The 22,352-nt window shown below is 38.9% G+C and overlaps 1 pseudogene; it reads left to right on the top strand.

Moving 5' to 3' along the window:
• Positions 1 to 7,774: 7,774 nt before the first annotated feature.
• On the top strand, positions 7,775 to 7,851 carry LOC127670285 (uncharacterized; annotated as a pseudogene).
• Positions 7,852 to 22,352: the final 14,501 nt, after the last annotated feature.

Below are 22,352 nucleotides of genomic sequence, written 5' to 3'. Positions count from 1 at the left end.
AAGCACACATTTCACCTAACACAATAATTGTGGGGGACTTCAACACTCTACTCTCCTCAATGGACTGATCAGGAAAACAGAAACTAAACAGGGACACAGTAAAACTAATTGAAGCTTTGGACCAATTGGATTTGACTGATATTTATAGAACATTTCACCCTAAACAAAAAGAATATACCTTTTCCTCAGCACCTCATGGTACCTTCTCCAAAATTGACCATATAATTGGTCACAAGACAGACCTCAACAAATACAAGAAGATCGAACTAATCCCATGCCTCCTATCAGATCACTATGGTGTAAGAGTGGTTTTCAATAGCAACTAAAAGAACAGAAAGCCCACATACACATGGAAGCTGAACAATACTCTACTCAATGACATCTTGGCCAAAGAAGAAATAAAGAAAGAAATCAGAGACTTTTTAGAATTTAATGAAAATGAAGGCACAACATACCTAAATCTTTGGGACACAATGAAAGCAGTGCTAAGAGGAAAACTCATAACCCTGAGTGCCTCCAAAAAGAAAATGGAGAGAGTATACACTAGCAGTTTAACGACACACCTGAAAGCCCTGGAACAAAAAGCAGCCAATTCCCCCAGGAGGAGTAGAAGACAGGAAATCATCAAACTCAGGGCTGAAATCAATCAATTGGAAAGAAAGAGAACCATACAAAGAATCAATGAATCCAGGAGCTGGTTCTTTGAGAAAATCAACAAGATAAATAAACCCTTAGCCAGACTGACCAAAGGGCACAGAGAAAGTATCCAAATTAACAAAATTAGAAATGAAAAGGGGGATATAACAACAGAAACTGAGGAAATCCAAAAAATCATCAGATCCTACTACAAAAGCCTATATTCAACACAATTGGAGAATCTGGAGGAAATGGACAATTTCCTTGACAGATACCAAATACCAAAATTAAATCAGGACCAAATAGATCATCTAAACAGTCCTATAACCCGTAAAGAAATAGAAGGGGTCATAGAAAGTCTTCCAACCAAAAAAAGCACAGGACCAGATGGTTTCAGTGCAGAATTCTATCAGACCTTCAAAGAAGACCTAACACCAATACTCTTCAAACTATTCCACAAAATAGAAACAGAAGGAACACTACCCAATTCCCTCTATGAAGCCACAATTACGCTGATACCAAAACCACATAAAGATCCAACAAAGAGAACTTCAGACCAATTTCCCTTTTGAACATCGATGCAAAAATACTCAATAAAATTCTTGCCAACCGAATCCAAGAATGCATCAAAACGATCATCCACCATGATCAAGTTGGCTTTATCCCAGGGATGCAGGGTTGGTTCAATATAAGGAAATCCATCAATGCAATCCACTACATAAACAAACTCAAATCAAAAAACCGTCATTTCATTGGATGTTGAAAAAGCATTTGACAAAATTCAGCATCCTTTCATGCTAAAAGTCTTGGAAAGAACAGGAATTCAAGGTCCATACCTAAACATAGTAAAAGCAATATACAGCAAACCGGTAGCCAACATCAAACTAAATGGAGAGAAACTTGAAGCAATCCCACTAAAATCATGGACTAGACAGGGCTGCCCCCTTTCTCCTTATCTTTTCTTTTTTTTTTTTTCTTTTTTTTTATTCGATATAATTTATTTACATTTCAAATGATTTCCCCTTTTCTAGCCCCCCCCCCCACTACCCGAAAGTCCCATAAGCCCCCTTCTCTTCCCCTGTCCTCCCTCCCACCCCTTCCCAGTTCCCCGTTCTGGTTTTGCCAAATACTGCTTCACTGAGTCTTTCCAGAACCAGGGACCACTCCTGCTTTCTTCTTGTATCTCATTTGATGTGTGGATTATGTTTTGGGTATTCCAGTTTTCTAGGTTAATAACCACTTATTAGTGAGTGCATACCATGATTCACCTTTTGAGTCTGGGTTACCTCACTTAGTATGATGTTCTCTAGCTCCATCCATTTGCCTAAGAATTTCATGAATTCATTGTTTCTAATGGCTGAATAGTACTCCATTGTGTAGATATACCACATTTTTTGCATCCACTCTTCTGTTGAGGGATACCTGGGTTCTTTCCAGCATCTGGCAATCATAAATAGGGCTGCTATGAACATAGTAGAGCATGTATCCTTATTACATGGTGGGGAATCCTCTGGGTATATGCCCAGGAGTGGTATAGCAGGATCTTCTGGAAGTGAGGTGCCCAGTTTTCGGAGGAACCGCCAGACTGCTTTCCAGAGTGGTTGTACCAATTTGCAACCCCACCAGCAGTGGAGGAGTGTTCCTCTTTCTCCGCACCCTCTCCAACACCTGCTGTCTCCTGAATTTTTAATCTTAGCCATTCTGACTGGTGTAAGATGAAATCTTAGGGTTGTTTTGATTTGCATTTCCCTAATGACTAATGAAGTTGAGCATTTTTTAAGATGCTTCTCCGCCATCCGAAGTTCTTCAGGTGAGAATTCTTTGTTTAACTCTGTACCCCATTTTTAATAGGGTTGTTCTCCTTACCTTTTCAATATTGTACTTGAGGTAATAGCTCGGGCAATTAGACAACATAAAGAGGTCAAAGGGATACAAATTGGAAAGCAAGAAGTCAAACTATCATTATTTGCAGATGACATGATAGTCTACCTAAGTGACCCAAAAAACTCCACTAGAGAACTCCTACAGCTGATAAACAACTTCAGCAAAGTGGCAGGTTATAAAATCAACTCAAGCAAATCAGTGGCCTTCCTACACTCAAAGGATAAGCAGGCTGAGAAAGAAATTAGGGAAATGACCCCCTTCACAATAGCCACAAACAGTATAAAGTATCTTGGGGTGACTCTTACCAAACATGTGAAAGATCTATATGACAAGAACTTCAAGACTTTGAAAAAGGAAATGGAAGAAGACCTCAAAAAATGGGAAAACCTCCCATGCTCATGGATCGGCAGGATCAATATAGTTAAAATGGCCATTTTGCCAAAAGCAATATACAGATTCAATGCAATATCCATCAAAATCCCAACTCAATTCTTCACAGAGTTAGAAAGAGCAATTATCAAATTCATCTGGAATAACAAAAAACCCAGGATAGCTAAAACTATTCTCAGCAACAAAAGAAATTCTGGGGGAATCAGTATCCCTGACCTCAAGCTATACTACAGAGCAATAGTGTTAAAAACTGCATAGTATTGGTACAGTGACAGGCAGGAGGATCAATGGAACAGGATTGAAGATCCAGAAATGAACCCACACACCTATGGCCACTTGATCCTCGACAAAGGGGCTGAAAACACCCAATGGAAAAAAGATAGCCTTTTCAACAAATGGTGCTGGTTCAGCTGGAGATCAGCATGCAGAAGAATGGGAATTGATCCATCCTTGTCTCCTTGTACTAAGCTCAAATCCAAATGGATCTCCACATAAAGCCAGACACTCTGAAGCTAATAGAAAAGAAACTGGGGAAGACCCTTGATGAAAACCCATCGGTACAGGGGGAAAGTTTCTGAACAGAACACCAATAGTGTATGCTCTAAGATCAAAATTGACAAATGGGACCTCATAAAATTACAAAGTTTCTGTAAGGCAAAGGACACCATCAAAAAGACAAATCGGCATCCAACAAATTGGGAAAAGATCTTCACCAATCCTACATCAGATAGAGGGCTAATATCCAATATATATAAAGAACTCAAGAAGTTATACTCCAGAAAACCAAAGAACCCTACTAAAACATGGGGTACAGAGTTAAACAAAGAATTCTCACCTGAAGAACTTCGGATGGCGGAGAAGCATCTTAAAAAATGCTCAACTTCATTAGTCATTAGGGAAATGCAAATCAAAACAACCCTGAGATTTCTCCTTACACCAGTCAGAATGGCTAAGATTAAAAATTCAGTAGACAGCAGGTGTTGGCGAGGATGTGGAGAAAGAGGAACACTCCTCCACTGCTGGTGGGGTTGCAAATTGGTACAACTACTCTGGAAATCAATCTGGCGGTTCCTCCGAAAACTGGGCACCTCACTTCCAGAAGATCCTGCTATACCACTCCTGGATATATACCCAGAGGATTCCCCACCATGTAATAAGGATACATGCTTTACTATGTTCATAGCAGCCCTATTTATAATTGCCAGATGCTGGAAAGAACCCAGGTATCCCTCCACAGAAGAGTGGATGCAAAAAATGTGGTAAATATACACAATGGAGTACTATTCAGCCATTAGAAACAATGAATTCATGAAATTCTTAGGCAAATGGATGGAGATACAGAACATCATACTAAGTGAGGTAACCCAGACTCAAAAGGTGAATCATGGTATGCACTCACTAATAAGAGGATATTAACCTAGAAAATTGGAATACCCAAAACATAATCCATCAAATAACATCAAATGAGGTACAAGAAGAAAGGAGGAGTGGCCCCTTGTTCTGGAAAGACTCAGTGAAGCAGTATTTGGCAAAACCAGAATGGGGAAGTGGGAAGGGGTGGGTGGGAGGACAGGGAGAGAGAAGGGGGCTCATGGGACTTTCAGGGAGTGGGGGGCCAGAAAAGGGGAAATCATTTGAAATGTAAATAAAAAAATATATCGAATAAAAAAAAAGAATTTCTCACAAAAACTTATTAAGACCCAGGGAGTATAAAAAACTTCAAACTCTTTGAAGTTTTACTGTTAACTACAAGTGACTCTGTATTCCAATCAGGAAGATTGATGACACCTGTAAATTGATGCTCTGACTCTGTTACATGAGAAATATTGTACCTGATTGATTTTGCATTTCCTTGTGCCAAATGGTTATAATTGTGCCTGCCTCACTGGCTACATCTTTTGAAATGGTAATACCTACTCTTCCTGTATAAAAATCCTTACTTTAGAGCTCCTAAGTACATTCAGATTCAAACTTCCTCTGTGTGTGGTTGTTTCTGTTTCTGTCACCACCAAACCTGTTTCTCTCCTGAAATCCAAAGTTCCCCCACGGATCTGAATCTTCCTGACTGGGACCATCCATGGCAACTGTGAATAGTAATTTTCATTATTTCTTCCTTAGTATATTTGCCATCTGTGTAGAGGAATGATAGTAATTTTGGGGTGTTAATTTTGTATCCTTTGCCTTGGGTGAATGTTTATCAGCTATAGAAGTTTTCTGGTGGAGTTTTTAGAATGTTTTATATCTCAAATAATATTATCTGTAAATAAAAATACTTTGAATTCTTCCTGTCTTACATATATAGCCTTGATAGTCTTATTTGTCCCGCTAATCTTGATACAATTTCAAGTACTATTTTGAACAGAAGTTGAGAGAGTGGACATATTTATTTATGATTTAAGTAGAAAGGATTTAAGTTTTTCTTCTGTTTAGGGTTATGTTGATTTTAAAGGTTATTGGTAAATGATAATTTCTGGGAATGGGAAGTTTAGTTTTCATTAAGAATATAGCCTCTGATAGATGAAACATGTTCCAATGGATTATGACATACCCACGAGTATACAGCAGCACAAACTGGTCTGGGTGGGTTTTAAAAACATGATGCCACAAACTTAAGTGAGTATGGATTTGGGAGTAGATATGGGAAGAATTGAAGGAAACTGAATATGATCAAAATATAATGTATGAAATATCAAAGAATTAATAAAATTCTGTCAAAACCCATAAAACATGTGCCAAGCTGTCTAACTATGTAAATACAGATCATTTGTGTGATCACATTAACTGAAAACAAAGTGATGACTACAGACATTGATTATGTGAAATGCACAAAACACAAAAACATAGTCCAGAATATTTTGAGGCAGATCCAAGAAAATGGTTTTAGAAGCAAATACAGGATATTAATCATAATAGTAAATAGAAATGCTTATATAAGATTCTCAATATTGTTCTTTTAGTATTAGTAATACTAATTTTAGTATTTAGTAAGTAATTACTGAAGATGCATGTTATAATAACATTGAGGAAATATGAATGAATTTTCTCTGTGAGTCACAAGTTAGTCTGTTAAGTAGTCCTTGCCAGAAAGGTCCAACTCCTAGTTCTCAATATGCAAGTTATACTGCCTGGTAAAAGTTTTATATTCAGCCAGGTGGTGGTGGCGCACACCTGTAATCCCAGCACTTTGGGAGGCATAGGCAGGCATATTTCTGAGTTTGAGGCCAGCCTGGTCTATAGAGTGAGTTCCAGGACAGCCAGGGCTATACAGAGAAACCCTGTCTCGAAAAAAACAAATCCAAAAAACCAAAAAAAAAAAAAAAAAAAAGTTTTATATTCAACAGGTTTAACATCTTTTGTGAAACTTAAACAACAAAGATCTGCTAAACAAAGAAGGTAATCAGTTTTGCACAGCTGATAATAAAGTACTGTTATATGTTAAAATATATATATATATATATATATATATATATAATATATATTTATATATATATAAAATGTGCATTTTTTAGAACATGAGAAAAAATTGCCAACCTTCCAGGAAAGCAATCCAACTAGTCTGTGTGAGGATGGTTAGCTTCTGCATAACTATTTATACACACACACACACACACACACACACACGCACACGCACACGCGCGCGCACACACACACACACACGCACACACACACACACACACACACACACACACACTTCTGCTTTCTGCCTCATCTCCTGGAGTGTCCAGGTGCATAACAAACAGAAAAGAATGAAGCAGAGCCAGGAACAACTAGGTCAGCAGGATCTTAGTCTGGCTACAGGTGAGTTGGGGGTACTTCTCCAAGAATTTATGTGTTACAGCAATGTTAGAAGAAATTCAGTGAAATAGCTTGTGCATATATTTACTCATGGTGAACAAGGGCTATATAAACTGTGGAAAGAAGGAAAGGGTTTTTCAAATGGATTTACAGGGCTTGAGGCTTAATGTACCATGGATGGAGAGGCATTCCAGGTGCTTTCTGGGAAGGATTTTATAAGTAGAAACAGAGTTGAAACCTTGATTTAACCAAGGACTATGTGATATTCCTCAGATAGTGTATGTGGATGTTAGACATATAAAAAAGAGAAAAAAGCACCACTGGGAAACGTAGTCCTCCACTTATGCAATGTTCACGGAGACAAGGTAGACAATGTCCTTAAGAGAAGGGTTTTTCAGCATCTCTCCCTATTTTACTTTACAATGGAGAGGTCTCATCACAGGCTTTGAGAATCCTATAACCTGTATTTGAGGAGTCCAGGGTCTGACAGTGTACCATAACCTAGTTGCTGGTAATTCTGGCAATGATATTAAGGAGAAATTGGATAAGGCATGGAGCAAAAATCAAAGTAAAAAACAGCTTAATCAGAGTGCTAATAAGGCGTAGGAGCCCAGATAACAAGGGTTTATTGAACCGATTTAATTACTACTTTGGTTGAAATCTCAAAAGCAAGTCTGTACAGAGTATTTTGAGGGTATTAACACTGGTCTCAAACAATATTTGATTCATTTCCATAAACACAACATTCTTTTTTCAATACTATGCAAGTCACTGCCATATTCACACAAGGGGTGAGATTTTATTGTAAATGCATCCCTAAAATAATCAGAGATTAATTACAATGTCAAAGATATTGTACACTTTCATTCTACATTGCACAATTGTACTGAGAATAATATATTAGCACTGGATTAATGTACACCTCCCTCCAAACAAATGTAGTACTAAAAGTATCAAAACTATTTTAATTTTCTAAAGTTTATTTTAAGAAATAAGTACTTATTATTGGGTACTTATATGTACTTTGTGTATATGTATGTCTATAAATATGCTTATGAAAGTTAAAAGATCTGCTCCTAGAATCATTGCAGGTGTGGCTGCTCTATAACATGTGCATCAGAAGGGGGCAAAGAGGAAAGACCTACAAACATCTGAATGATTAGAAAAATTCCTAGAAAAAAAAGAGAACCTGAGACAATCACCAACAAGTACCATGGGTCCTGGTTAGGGAGCTAGCCTGAGATGACCAGCAGTCTGCTGCCTTGCAGGCCTAAACAGGGACAGATCATGTGCCAGATGACCCATTCCAGGATCCATAAAGCATAAACAGGGTATAGCATCCTGAAATCACACCTGAGATGACCACAGACACCCAGAGACCCCCAGGTGCCACTAAAGGGGACAAGTAAGTGGTAGAGAAATAAAAAAGAAAAAGAAATATAAGGATGTGGGCACAAGAAAAAGAGGCAGAATTGGAAACTAAAGGGTAGTGATGAATAGCCTGATGTGAGTAGCTAGTAATGCCACCTGGGACCATGGTAGGTTTCTGGCCTGTGCTGCCACCAGGGTCCATGTCTTGGTCTAAGGCTCTGACCAAAGACCAGATGGATCTCTGTGGTCTGGGCTGCCACTCTGAGATATGTTGATGTCTGAGGGCTGTGTAGAACTGGCCCCACCCATCACCTGGACATCATGTGTGAGCTGGCCCTGGGAGCATAAAAACAAGGGAGCTCTCCGTGCCCCTCATCTGTTGTAGCACTCAGAAAATGCCCTACACCTAACCTGGACAGCACAGTAGAGCTGTCCTGAATGTGTGGGCTTCCAGTGATCCGGCCCCATGGGAGTTTGGGAGAGCCAGCACTGCCACTTATCTGAGGGATTGTGGCTTCTTCAAGGGAGAGAGATCCTTCTGCCCCCTTTTACCTTCTTTGCCGGGACTGGATGGAAACAGTGACTCCAATAAGGTCATGAAAGGAGGAGAACTGTCTCTGTCACTCACCTGTTGCAGCACTCAGAAGACCTTATACCTTGCCTGGGCAGCAGGATAAAGCTGACCCTGGTTGCAGGTGCTGTTGATGAGATGGTTCTGAGGTGATGAGAGCAGGAGATCCAGTGAGCTAACCAGCTCACATACCTTTCAGTCCCAGATCCAGGACTTTGAATTGACCCACTTCAATACCTACCCCATTGATGAATACCTGGGTTCATGAACAGGACAAAGCTATATATCCAGAGCTACAGGATCTCCATGACACAGGGCAACAATAGGATATCCAAGAGGTATCCCAGTGAGGTTCCAGTATTGATAGAGTAGCAGAAACCAGTAGATTCATACCAGACCAATGAGTCATTGCAATACACATTAGTAAGTAATGTGGGCAAAAGGGTATTGAAGTATAAACTTCTAGTTTCTTTGGAAAGTTCATTATGTCAAATGATGTTTTCTGGGGCACACAGGTGAAATGATGTTTTGCTAAAGCATGTGAAAAGAATTTTTTCCTGAGGCAGACACAGGTGAAAGGATGTTTTGATATAGCAAGCACATGAAAGGAATCTCTTGGCCCAGTGGAACAGGAAATGCTCTCATCCAAGGAACAATCACTCTTTGGCTCCCACATTGTGGCCACCTGTGGCTCCATCATTTCTTCTGTGAGTTCCTCACCATAATTAAGTTTGCCTGTGTGGACATTCACTCCAATGAGGTCCAAGTCTTTGAAACCTCATTGGTCTTGCTTCTCTCACTGATACTGATGTCCTATGGAAATATACCCAAGGTAGTTACAAGAATCAAGTCATTCCAGGCTTGGTGCAGAGCCTGGGCACATGTCAAGTTCACTTGATGGTGGTATCCCTCTTCTACAGGAGCATCAAAGCCATCTACATTCAGTCAAACTGTTCATATGCCACACAATGGGACGTTCATCTTTTTCTTCTATACTGTTATGACCCTATATTAAATTATTTCTTTTATCTTTTGAGATTATAATTTCATTGTTTGCCCCTCTAAACCCTCCCATATGCCCCTCCTTGTTCAGTGCTGTGGTAGTTTGAATATGCTTGGTCCATGGAGTGGAACTATTAGGAGGTTGGAGTAGATGTGGCCTTGTTGGAAGAAGTGTGTCAGTGTGGAGGTGGGCTTTAAGAACCTCCTCCTAGCCGCCTGGAAGACAGTCCTCTCCTGACTGCCTTTGGACCAAGATATAGAACTCTCAGCTTCTTCTCCAGCACCCTGTCTGCCTGGATCTGCCATTCTTCCTCTATGATGATAATGGACTAAGCCTCTCAATGTGTAAGCCAACCCTAATTAAATGTTTGCCTTTATAAGAGATACCTTGCTCATAGTTTCTCTTCACAGCAATGGAACCCCTAGCTGAGACAAGTGTGTTCTACTTGATTTTAATGATAGAAATCCTTCCAATACTGATGCTCTGTGTGTGGAAATAAATAGCAGCACCTGGAATAGGAAAGACCGAGGTCTTAACTGCTTCATTCCTAACATGAGTCCAACTTTATGCTGTATTGCAATAGTTAGAAAATACTCAGCAAGGAGTCAGTATGTAACATGTATTATCAATAAACTGTTTCTCATCCTAGCAAAACTCATACTGTCAAAGAGAGGACATGGCCTTGATGGACACAAAAATGTTTTCCATAGATAAAGTATGCAAGCAGTTACTGGTCATTACTGATGCCAAACTCAACCCATATTAATCAGTTTTATTATAAGAATTTTTAATAATCAAACAGATTAGGCTTTATCCATCTTAAATATGCTTGTTAGATATTTTATATAAATGTGTATGTTTATGAAAGTTTGTTAGATATTTTATATAAATGTGTATGTTTATGAAGGTTTGCTGTGATGGGATTGACTCAGTGCAATCTAATTGTGGTGACTTCTTTGTAGCATTAGGTTTGATTTCCATGATTTCTGATTTACATAGTGTGGCAAAGATGCATTCTTCACACTGACACGAACTCAAACTCTAAAGGACATTCTCACCAAACAGCATGGTTTATCCCCTATGTTTAGTCATCTAGTTCTCCACCCGCCCCCATCATGGAAGTTGTTCACCCAGTAAAGCTGTAACACACGACACTTAACTTATTCCTGAAAAGATATACTAGCATGATCCACTTTCACCTTATATTTTCCAACTTTATGTTTTTCTTATACTTAATTTTATACTTATGAATTATTTATTTCCCTATTATCTTCTGCTACCTGATTGCAATTTTCTGGTATCTATGCATAGTTCCTTCTATTAAACTCAATCAATAATAACTTTATATGATATAAAATAAATGTGTAACCTTTTGCTATTTAGTATTGTTTGAGAAAAAACATAAAGGTAAAGAATGGCTACTCAAAATATCAACTATTTATCATTCAATAAGTAATAGTTTTAAAACCTCTCTAAGTACATCACTGGAAGCAACTAGAAGATACATGTATTGCCCATATTAATACATAGTACTCCGGGGAAGATATCATGAACAAGAAAAAAACTTAAGTCAAAATACATATAGTGTTAAGTTTACTGACTTGGGGTTTTTGAGAAATTAGTAGTAAATGATGTATTTTCCATTGGCTGCTATAAATTTGCAGATGATATAATTGCAAATATATGCAAATAGAATTAACTTGTTGTCTAGTTAAGAATATTCTGAATTTGCCGAAGAACAGAGAACACATTTCTAAAGAATGGAAGTCAAGTCCTTGACTTGTAATGATAAAGGTCAGAAATTGACCCCACATTGCACCTCACACTTTTATCACTGTAACTAGACAAATATCTGTTAAATGTTTCTCTTGATTCATCCTCATAGTTATCCACATGAGTGGCTAAAAATGAGATGTGATCAAATATGATCTGTTAAAACAGAAGTGATAATTGTCATTCTATTAAAAGAATATAAATGTTCCAATGAGGGTTTGCAGTAAGATCTCAAAGACAATTACCGTGGAACCATCCTTTCTGTCTCTAAAAGAATGGCATCTACACATTTAAGAAGTTCCTCATCTTATAGATCTCGATGAACGGTTACATCTGTTTATAGAGGCATATGGATGGAGTTTTTAAAGTTCTTTTTAGACAGAGTCACAACAATCTCTTTACAAATAAGTATCTTTAAACTGCGGCTCACAAAACAGAGTCACAACAATCTCTTTACAAATAAGTATCTTTAAACTGTGGCTCACACCTTATAATCCCAGCAGTCAGGGGGCTGAAGTAAGAGGCCCACCAGGATTTTGAAGCCAGTCTCAAATGAGCTTAATTCAATGTTAGACTAAAAAAAATTCTTTCCAGGACAGCCAGGGCTACACAGAGAAACCCTGTCTCGGGGAAAAAAAAAATTCTCATGACTATTGCCCACTTTCTCATTCCTTTCTAGCCCTCCTCAACTGCAGTTGGAATTTAAAATTCCCATGCTCCTGGAAGTACTATGATTTCTGTCTAGAATAATTTTCTTCCCAACATCCTGACAAATTCATTTGTTTTGTTTGTTTGTTTGTTTGTTTTTCCTTTAAAATAATGCTCAGAAATGCTAGGCAGTGGTGGTGAAACACCTTTAATACCAGCACCAAGGAGACAAAAGCAGGCAGATCTCTGAGTTTGAGGTCAGCCTGGTCTACAGAACATGTTCCAGGACAGCCAGGGCTAAGTAGAGAAACCTTGTCTTGAAAAAACAAAAAACCTTCAAATGAGGTACAAGAAGAAAGGAGGAGTGGCCCCTGGTTCTGGAAAGACTCAGTGAAACAGTATTCAGCAAAACCAGAACGGGGAAGTGGGAAGGGGTGGGTGGGAGGACAGGGGAAGAGAAGGGGGCTTGCGGGACTTTCGGGGAGTGGGGGGGCTAGAAAAGGGGAAATCATTTGAAATGTAAATAAATTATATCGAATAATAAAAAAAAAGTAAAAAAAAAAAAGAACATGAAAAAAAAAACTAAAAAATAAATAATGCTCAGAACGGAAAAAAAAAAAAGAATAAATGCCATTATAAATATTTAAGAATCTTTACAGACAGAAAGTAGCTGAGCACAGAGAATACATATACAGATTTCTGTAAGATGAGAATCAAATAAGAGGCATTGAAACACTCACACTTAAAAAGGGCTGGGAGATGACAGCAAACTACCTGAACATAATTAGGGTAAGGAAAAGGATACAAGTAAGAATGAAGGAACTGGTATCACAGGATCTTAAAAGCAGGAGAAAAAGATAAAATCCATGTTTGAAGACAGAGTGTGTTGTGAAACTAAAATCATAATTTAAAACTTTATCTAAAACATGGATAGTCTCCAGGTCCACACACCCAGATAAGGGTTCTCTGATGTCACAACATGTGGAAGTAAAACTTGTCCTTCAAAGCCTCAGGGTCTGAAGCCTGTAGAACTCCTATACCTACCCTGCTAGGTCTGATTGACATACTGTCAGTCAAGACTCTCCCAAATAAAGCATGCAGCTTTTACTTGAGTGTTTCTTCATTCTGCTCCCAGAACCCAAGCCCTGTAACACTGTTTAAAAATCTAGAACAAAGGGCTAAAATGATGTTGACACATGCCTCACATGATTCCCTGAGCATCATCAGGAATTCAGCAAGTATTGTCGTCCTGTTCATTTTGTGAATACATCATCTCACTTTTGAGTAGCACCTAGGACACAGGCTTTGGCATTAGTAGGCAGAACAAGAAAAAAACCTTCATGGACTTTTGACTGCTCTTGATGAGAGACCATTGATTTGATATGGTTATACATTACTGGTTTGTTTAAGTTTCCTACTTTGCCATTCTATCTTAAGGTGTGATTGTGTGTGTGTGTATGTGTGCCTTTGTGTGTGACTATGTACATACCTTGGAGACCATCTTAATTTTCTATCCATAAACTTGTTTTATTATGTTTAATGAATAAAGGCATTATATTATAAATATGTAATGAATAATCTCGAGATTGCTGAGCATTTAACATGCTGTATTCTGTGCTTATGTAAATAACACTGCATTGAAGATTTTTGTTCATCCACCTCTGCGTGAACCTATGGGAATCTGTTTCAGATGTATGTTCCTGTGACATTTGCAGATGACATAAAATCCAAAGCTGCTTTCCAAGATCTGTGCAGATATTATATAACCAATTTGATACAAAATGAAAATTTTTTGTTCATTGCCAATTTAAGTAAAAATCGTATCCAACTTTAATTGTATTTTTACATATAAGGATAAATATTTTATTTTATATTTAATTGTTAAATAAAACCCTTTGCCTTAGTATTTGTTGTTTTTCCTGCTGTTACTTTAAAAAATATGTATCTGTTGGCCTCTGACTATCCTATGCTTCACAGATGCTTTTAGAATTTGTCTGTTATTTTCTGTTTGCTCTCCCTATTTTATGATATTTACCTCTTCATCTTTGAAAAAATTTAAATTTTATCAAAACATATCTCATTTAAGGCCTCAGAGTTTTTAGTGATATCACATCTTTGAGTGATCCTTTTTTCCCATTATTTCATTAATATATTAAATTTTTTATTGTGTTGTAATATGTAATATGGGATCTTAATTCTGAATGTTCCCAGAGATTTTTAAATGAAATCGATACAACCACATTGTGTGGAAGGGATTTTTATCCTTGATGATGTGAGATCCACATTCAACACAATGAATTTTCACATGAACTTCAGTTCATAGAATGTGAAAAAAAGCTAAATTACGTCTAGTATATAAGTCAAGAGTAAAAATAAGGAGCCAGGAGCCAGGGTGGCAACAATTCAACACTGCCTAAATGATGAATAGTCTCCAGGGCTACAAAAACGGATAAATAATCGAATATCTCTTTATAATAGTCATACTTAGAAACATTTCACAACTGTATGAAGTTGCACTACTTTTCTCAAAACAGTAAGGACATATGAAGGGAAGTTTATCTATTACTAGTTCCAAGTTAGAAATTCTCTAATTTGATCAGGTCTTAATCAGGTTTGATTTATTCTTTACTGACTCTAAAGTTTATGTTTTGTTTTAATTTCTTTTTGTTGTTGGTTTCTGGGATTTTCTTTCTTTCTGGTCCCTCTGGTTCTTTTCTTCTGCACATGCTGGCCAACAATGGTGATAATTATGCCAAACCTCAGAGGTTTAAAACAGGATGCAACTAAGAAAATGAGGGAAACCTCCCTGTTGATCTGTGGGGTCGGAAAACAGTCATAAATTGGAGTTGGCTACTTAAATTTGGCCTTTTCACAGATCAGAAAGTAGAAATTTAAATAGAATCAGGTCTGCATGCCTTTATCTGAGCCACAGGTCATTCTCCTTTCATTCCTGATCATTATGCACAAATTCTATAGACAGGAAAACACAGGAGGGATCTGGAGAGGGGAGGTGAGTCAAACCAGAGATTTAATTTTGCTCTTGCTCCCAGGAAAGGAATGTAAAAAAATAAAACAATAATTTTAAACTGAAAGTTTAATTCTTTCTAGTCATCCACATTTTCATTTTAAGAATTATGAAAACTGTCCTGATACTGGATTTGAAACCTAATATTATTCAATCTTTGGTTTTGAATTTGTGTGCACAAACTTGAGCAAGTGCTGAATGTATGCTCTTTATACTTGTTTCTACTCTTTAACAGGAAAACCAATGATAATACTTATTTCAAGTATGGACATGAGAAGGATAATTAATATGTGCAGATTATATATATATATATATATATATATATATATATATATATATATATATACATATATATGTGTGTGTGTGTGTGTGTGTGTGTGTGTGTGTGTGTGTGTATATATTTAACTTTATAGGGAACCTGATATGTGCATTGTAGGATCCATAGATCCTTTTTATAGTTTTATTAGGAGGCTATGAGAATATACATCATTGCTAATGCTATTTACATTCAGAACCTTGTATCCTCATTTAATATTTGTAGACGAACATTTTAGCACTTTCCAGATTGAATTGCTTGCATGTCAATATTTGTGGGTGTTAAAATAGAGATATTTGTGTGCAAGCCTACTTAATACTAAAAGTCCATACATTTCAATAATTTTGAAGCTGTTTAAATCTGACAACTTAAAAAAGGGGCATCTAATAACCAAGTCAGGAAGTTACAAACATAGCAATATGGCTTGTTAGCAATAATGAGAGGCAGTGTAGAAAGTCAGGAGCACAGAACAATGTAAATATCTGAGATGGTTATCTCCTTCCTTAAGACCTAATATCAGACTTCCATCTCTGGACCCTTCATTCCTTTTCACACTTTATTTGTGCGACTAATCAGATACATCTTGCATATCTAATTCCTCCCTTCACGGGACCACAGCATATTTTTACTTCTGATTTAGGTAAATTAAGTTTCTCTAAACAGCATAATTATCTTATATATCAGAAAGGCAACAAGTCCCCACCCCCATACCTTTCAAAACAAATAAACTGGATTACCTAAGTTAGCCTTAATTGTCTCCCACATTTTACAGTTTTATTCTATCTTTCTGTGCTTCTATGTGACAAGCACCGATTTAAACATCTTCTGTGAGCCAGGCAACAGCAGTATGGTCTTCAAATGAGTCTTTTATAATATATATAAAATATATTATATAATATATGTATAATATATGTAATATGTTATATAGTATACATAACTATAAATATAATTTATATTTTTATTTGTATGTATATTTATAATTGAATATAGTCTATATTACATATTATAATTTATCATTTATATATTTTATATCATATAACAAAAAATCACAGTTACTATAAATTATAATTATATAATTTAATATTATTGGAAACTGCCCATGCTTACCTCAGAAACTCAATAGTAATTATAAACAGAAACTAAAGCATTTACCTATTTGGAGAGAAATGGTTGGAAAATGTAATGACTGGGAAAATGGTGTGATAATCACTGAGAAACACAGTAAAAGAAAACCTTGGCTTTTATTTACAATTTAGAAAAATACTATGAAATTTTCAGACTCAAAAATGATATTCTGAATGCAGACTGTCTTAGTCAGGGTTTCTATTCCTGCACAAACATCATGACCAAGAAGCAAGTTGGGGAGGAAAGGGTGTATTCAGCTTACACTTCCACACAGTTATTCATCATCAAAGGAAGTCAGGACTACAACTCAAGCAGGTCAGGAAGCAGGAGCTGATGCAGAGGCCATGGAGGGATGTTTCTTACTCACTTGCTTCCCCTGGCTTGCTCAGCCTGCTCTTTTATAGAACCCAAGACTACCATTCCAGAGATGGCACCACCCACAAGGGGCCCTCCCCTCTTGAGCACTAACTGAGAAAATGCCACACAGTTGGATCTCATGGAGGCACTTCCCCAAGTGAAGCTCCTTTCTCTGTGATAACTCCAGCCTGTGTCAAGTTGACACAAAACCAGCCAGTACAATTGACCCCTTGTCAACTTGACACACAAACACATCACTATTAAGCCTCAACTCTTACTTTCTTATTCATCCCCAAGATCTAAATAACTTTAAAAGTCCCACAATCTTTACATATTAAAAGTTCAATCTCTTTAAAATAGCCAATATCTTTTAAAATTCAAAGTCTCTCAAAAAATTCAAAGTCTCTTAACTGTGGGTTCCACTAAAATGCCTTATTTCAAGAGGGAAAATTATCAGGGCACAGGCACAATCAAAAGCAAAATAAAGCGCCAACCTTCCAATGTCTGGAATCTATCCAAGATCTTCTAGGCTCCTCCAAGGACTTGGGTCACTTCTCCAGTTCTGCCCTTTGTAGCACATACCTTGCCTTCTAGGCTCCAGATGCTAGTACCATTGTTGCTACTGTCCTTGGTCGTCATATCATGGTACTGGCATTTCCTAAACACTACCATCTTCTGCTGTAATTAGGCTTCACCAATAACCTCTCATAGGCTCTCTTCATAGTGCCAAGCCTCAACTCCTTTGCATGACCCCTTCAATCCTGGGCCATCAATTGCACCTGAGGCTGCACCTTCACCAATGTCCTTCCATGGCCTCTCACAGTGCTGAGCCTCAGCTGCTCTCCATAACCCCTTCATGCCTTCCAAACCAGTACCACCTGGGTGACTCTTACACATTACCAAGTCCAGCCACAGCATAAGGCGTTCTTGGCTATCTCTGGAACACAGCCTTTCTGCTTTCAGAAAACACTTCCCAGAAGATTTCACCTCAGTGATGCTGGTCCCTTCTTAAACGCTACTAATTTCTTAGTTTCAGCTAAGCAGTACCAACAGTCCCAGTAATGCAAAGTTTTCACTTTAGTAGTTCTGGAATATTGTTAATCACAGATGATTCTTCAACTCCAGCAAACCAAAACCACAGAATCTTCACAATCAAAATAGCAATGGCCCTGATAAAAGTCTCTAATCTTTCCTCTGAAATTTCACGAGCCAGGCTTCCATCTTCTGCACTGTTCTCAACATTATCTTCCAAGTTCCTACACAACATCCCACAGAGCTCTTAACACCAAATGGATCTTCTAGCCCAAAGTTCCAAAGTCCTTCCACAGTCCTCCCGAAAACATGGTCAGGTTGTCACAGAAATACCACACTATCCTGGTACCAATTTGTCTTAGGGTTTCTATTCCTGCACAAACATCATGACCAAGAAGTAAGTTGGGGTGGAACGGATTTATTCAGCTTATACTTCCATACTGCTGTTCATCACCAAAGGAAGTCAGGGCAGGAACTCAAGCAGGTCAGGAAGCAGGAGCTGATGCAGAGGCCACGAAGGGATGTTTCTTTCTAGCTAGCTTCCCCTGGCTTGATCAGCTTGCTTTCTTATAGAACCCAAACATCCTGCCTAGAGATGGTACCACACACAAGGGGCCCTCCCTCCTTGATCACTAATTGAGAAAATGCCCACAGCTGGATCTCATGGAGACCCTTCCCCAATTGAAGAGCCTCTCTGTGATAACTCCAGCCTGTGTCAAGTTGACACACAAAACCAGCCAGTACACAGACTTTGCAAAACACTCATCCACACAGGACAAAGACAACATTCTGCAGTTTCCTTTGAGAGACTCTAATTGGGAAGAAGTTACATGAATGCTGAGTACCACCATGACTGAATCTGCAACCTGAGAGAAATCTTCCTTTGTTCTCAAGGCAAAATTTGTATCATCACTACAAAAAAAAAAAAATAAAGGTGGTTCTGAATACCAAATAAAACTCTATTTTTCTGCTCTACAAGAAATGCTCCTAGTCTCATTTCCTTGGGAATATAAGAGGAGAGACGAGGAAAAAGAGCAAGAGAAGAGGACTAGTACAGGAGTAGGAAAACCTGTAAGTGAATATATCCAGACTCCCTCAAAAAAATTGCAGTATGTCCTTTCTTGATGAAAATCATTGCTTTGGAAATGACTGCCATGATCTCCTTGTCTGCCACAGGGAAGACGTGCCAGCAAATACTAGTGCTCCATAGTGTTTGTCATCATTTCCTGCTTTTCTCCCAGGCTTGTCTCATTCCTACCAGGTGTGCAGTAGCTCCAGTTTCCCTGAATCCAACGTGAAGCCATGAAAAGCAAAACAACAACGACGACGATGACACAACAACAACAACAACAACAACAAAAATACCTTTTGTTTCCTAAAATGCCTCTTGGAAATCTTGGAAGTCAGGACCTAGTGAGCACAGGTTCAGTGCCCAGAAAGGGAGGAGCTAGCTGCTGAGCAATGCAAGCTGGAGTTCTGGGTCATCTCTGACCCTGGGTGGGAAGATAAATGTGTAAACTATTGGAGAGCAGGCAAAAAGTGCTACTGAAATGCAAACTCCTGAAGATTCGGAAAAAGTCTGCCTCTTGCTTAGAGGAAGTCTTGGCCAGGAAGCACTCTGGTGTGGACCTCCACCAAACTTGAACCTTAGGGGAGGTGCTCATGTACTCCAGACACACTGGCCAATCAGACCCTTCAGACAGACCTGCCAGTCAAAGAGGAGGGCGGTTCTTCCTAGAGCCGGGAGTTGCTGAGCCTGTTTGAGTGGTCTGGTCTCCTACTCTCTAATCCCTGCTGCTGGGTGCTGTGAGGTGCGGTCAAGGTCAAGTGAACTCCGAAGTTTCAACATAGTGAGCACAGGGTCATTGCTAAGAGTGTGGAGGTGCAGGGGGCTAAGCTGCGGGGAGCTGGTTTGGTGAGTCTTCCCACCGTGATAGGTGGGAACAGGATGCAGTATGTAGAGAGTCCTTTGTGGTTCTAACCACTCCCTGGACCCAGTGGTAGCCTCCGAATAGCTTCACTGTTGGGGACTGCATCTGCATAATGGCTTGTGTGTAGAAACATCCTGGGCTGGATGCCAAACTCGGAGAACCCTAGTTTCTACATATTCTGCCCTTAGCATTTCACTTTAAGGTGTAAGATGCAGTTGGAGTTCATTTTGTGGAAGTTGCATCTCATGTGTTAGGTAGCAATCCAGTATTAAACTCTGATGTAAAACAGTAGAATTGAAGATGTAAAGGATTCATGAATGCTTAGGAAATACTAAGTCAGACCAAGTAGAATTTAGCTGATGGAGGACTGCCTATAAAACACCCACAGATGCTTGGCAGTGGTGGCACACACCTTTAATCCCAGCACTTGGGAGGCAGAGACAGGCGGATTTCTGAGTTCGAGGCCAGCCTGGTCTACAGAGTGAGGTTCACGACAACCAGGGCTATATAGAGAAACCCTGTATCGAATTCAAACAAACAAACAAAAAGCAAAAAACAAAAACACCCACCCATCAGTACTATGGTAACCGGGCCTGTTAGAAATTAGAATGCTAGAATATACATGCTTGTTCACCAGGATTGCCCAGATATATGTCTTCAAACCATAAGAAAGGAAAACAACCCTGATTTACAACCAGCCACTAGGCCCATCTCCATCCATATCAGAGTGCTCTAATAAACTGCTCAATGTGGCACTGCAGGATCCCAGTCAACATTATGGCCTGGGGTGCCACAAACCTTCAGTTTTTTGTTTTTGTTTTTTTGTTTTTCTAGAGAAAAGCATAGTTTTGCTACATGGGCAAGATGACAACTATTTGAAATGGTTAAAAAGAAAAATTACTGTTTTGTTGAGTGTTGGCCTGATCAAGCTAGCCTTCCCGTGAGGTCTACTTGTATGAAGAATGATATAGCTCCTTCTGAAACCCTGGAACATGCTTGGCAGAGGCAGTACCAGTCTAGTGCCTAGACTTTGGGGTTTTTCCCCTAATTCCCTGAGGTAGAGAAAGATAAAACAGATCCTTCTCTAAAACCAGGAATATGCTTAGGAGAGCAGGTAATGATCTGGGGCCATTGCATTTGGAAGGGGTTGCTTCAGATTTGGAGAACACAACTTTTCTACCATGAAGAGCTGTGGTTATCAGTCCTAAGGTGACAATAGGCTTGGTCAGGAATGTTCTTGAGATACCCTGAATTCCCTTTGGTAGCACTGTGATTAGAATCCTCCTAAGTGTGTCCCATTGTATGAGAGTTTCTGCTGACCTCTTCCATTTCCCCCATGTAAGTAGTATAGAAGATGGTATTCTTAAGAAACTTACATATCATAACACAAAGCTTGTGTAAGACCTCCCCACCCCAGTGTTTATACTCTGTCCTACCATTAGCCTGAGTTGTTTAGGATCTCCACTTGACCTCTGCAGAAAATAACTTAACTGAATATAACCCATTTCCACCACTGAAATCATACTTGACTCCAAAGGATTGCCAGTTCAGACTGTATTCTCCATTAGGATGAGTCTTCATAAAGGTCACCCTCTAGATTCTAGGAATTTAGTAGTGCATTAAGTTTCTACACTAACCTGTCATGTCCTCTAATTCCAGCTGTTTTTCTTTGTACTGTACTCTCTCCCTCCATCTTCCAGCTGATCCTCCACTCCTGTCCTCAGGCAACCTCATTCACCCACAGAATCTATTCTATTTTCCCTTTCTAGGGTGATCCATACTTCCCCCCTTATAGGCCTCTTCTTTTCCTGTATCCTTTCTGGGTTTGTGGATTGTAGCTAGACTATCATTTATCCAATAGCTAATACCATTTATAAGTAAATGCCTACAGTATTTGTGTTTTTAGGTCTTGGTTCCCTCTTGGGGTGATATTTTTTTTAAGTTGCATCTATCTTCCTTTCAATTTCATGATGTCATGCCCCCATGCCAGAAGTTTTATACATTCTGAATGGTGCCCTACCACCACCATCCTCCAGGCCCTCATCTACAGTTCCTTCATCTATCCTCTCTCCTTCTCTGGGAGGGTAGATGACCCATCTGGGTGTACCTCCCACCCTGGCACATCAAGTCTCTGCAGGAGTAGATCCATTATCTCCCACTGTGTCCTGAAAATGCAGCCCAGTTAGGGGAACAAGATCCACAAACAGGCAACACGTTTGGGGAACACACATGAAGACCATTCTACCCCTCTGGGTCTCTCAACCCTTCCATCCGTTCTTCAGTAAGACTTACTGAGTTCCATCCACTATTTGGCTGTGAGTCTCTGCATCTGTTTCAGTCTCACTTGTTTGCTCTAGCAAGACAACCTTTCACCTGTGTGCCCCAGTAAAACATCATTTGAAATGACAAGCTTTCCAAAGATCTGGAAGTTTCCACTTCAAGCCTTGGCTAAAAGAAGTTATTCACTGGAGGTAAACTTTCAGAGTTTATAACCT

The sequence above is a fragment of the Apodemus sylvaticus genome, chromosome 19 (assembly GCF_947179515.1).
Source record: "Apodemus sylvaticus chromosome 19, mApoSyl1.1, whole genome shotgun sequence".
Lineage (NCBI taxonomy): Eukaryota > Metazoa > Chordata > Mammalia > Rodentia > Muridae > Apodemus > Apodemus sylvaticus.
The sequence above is the reverse complement of the archived record's forward strand: the minus strand, read 5'-3'. Positions and strand labels throughout refer to the sequence as shown.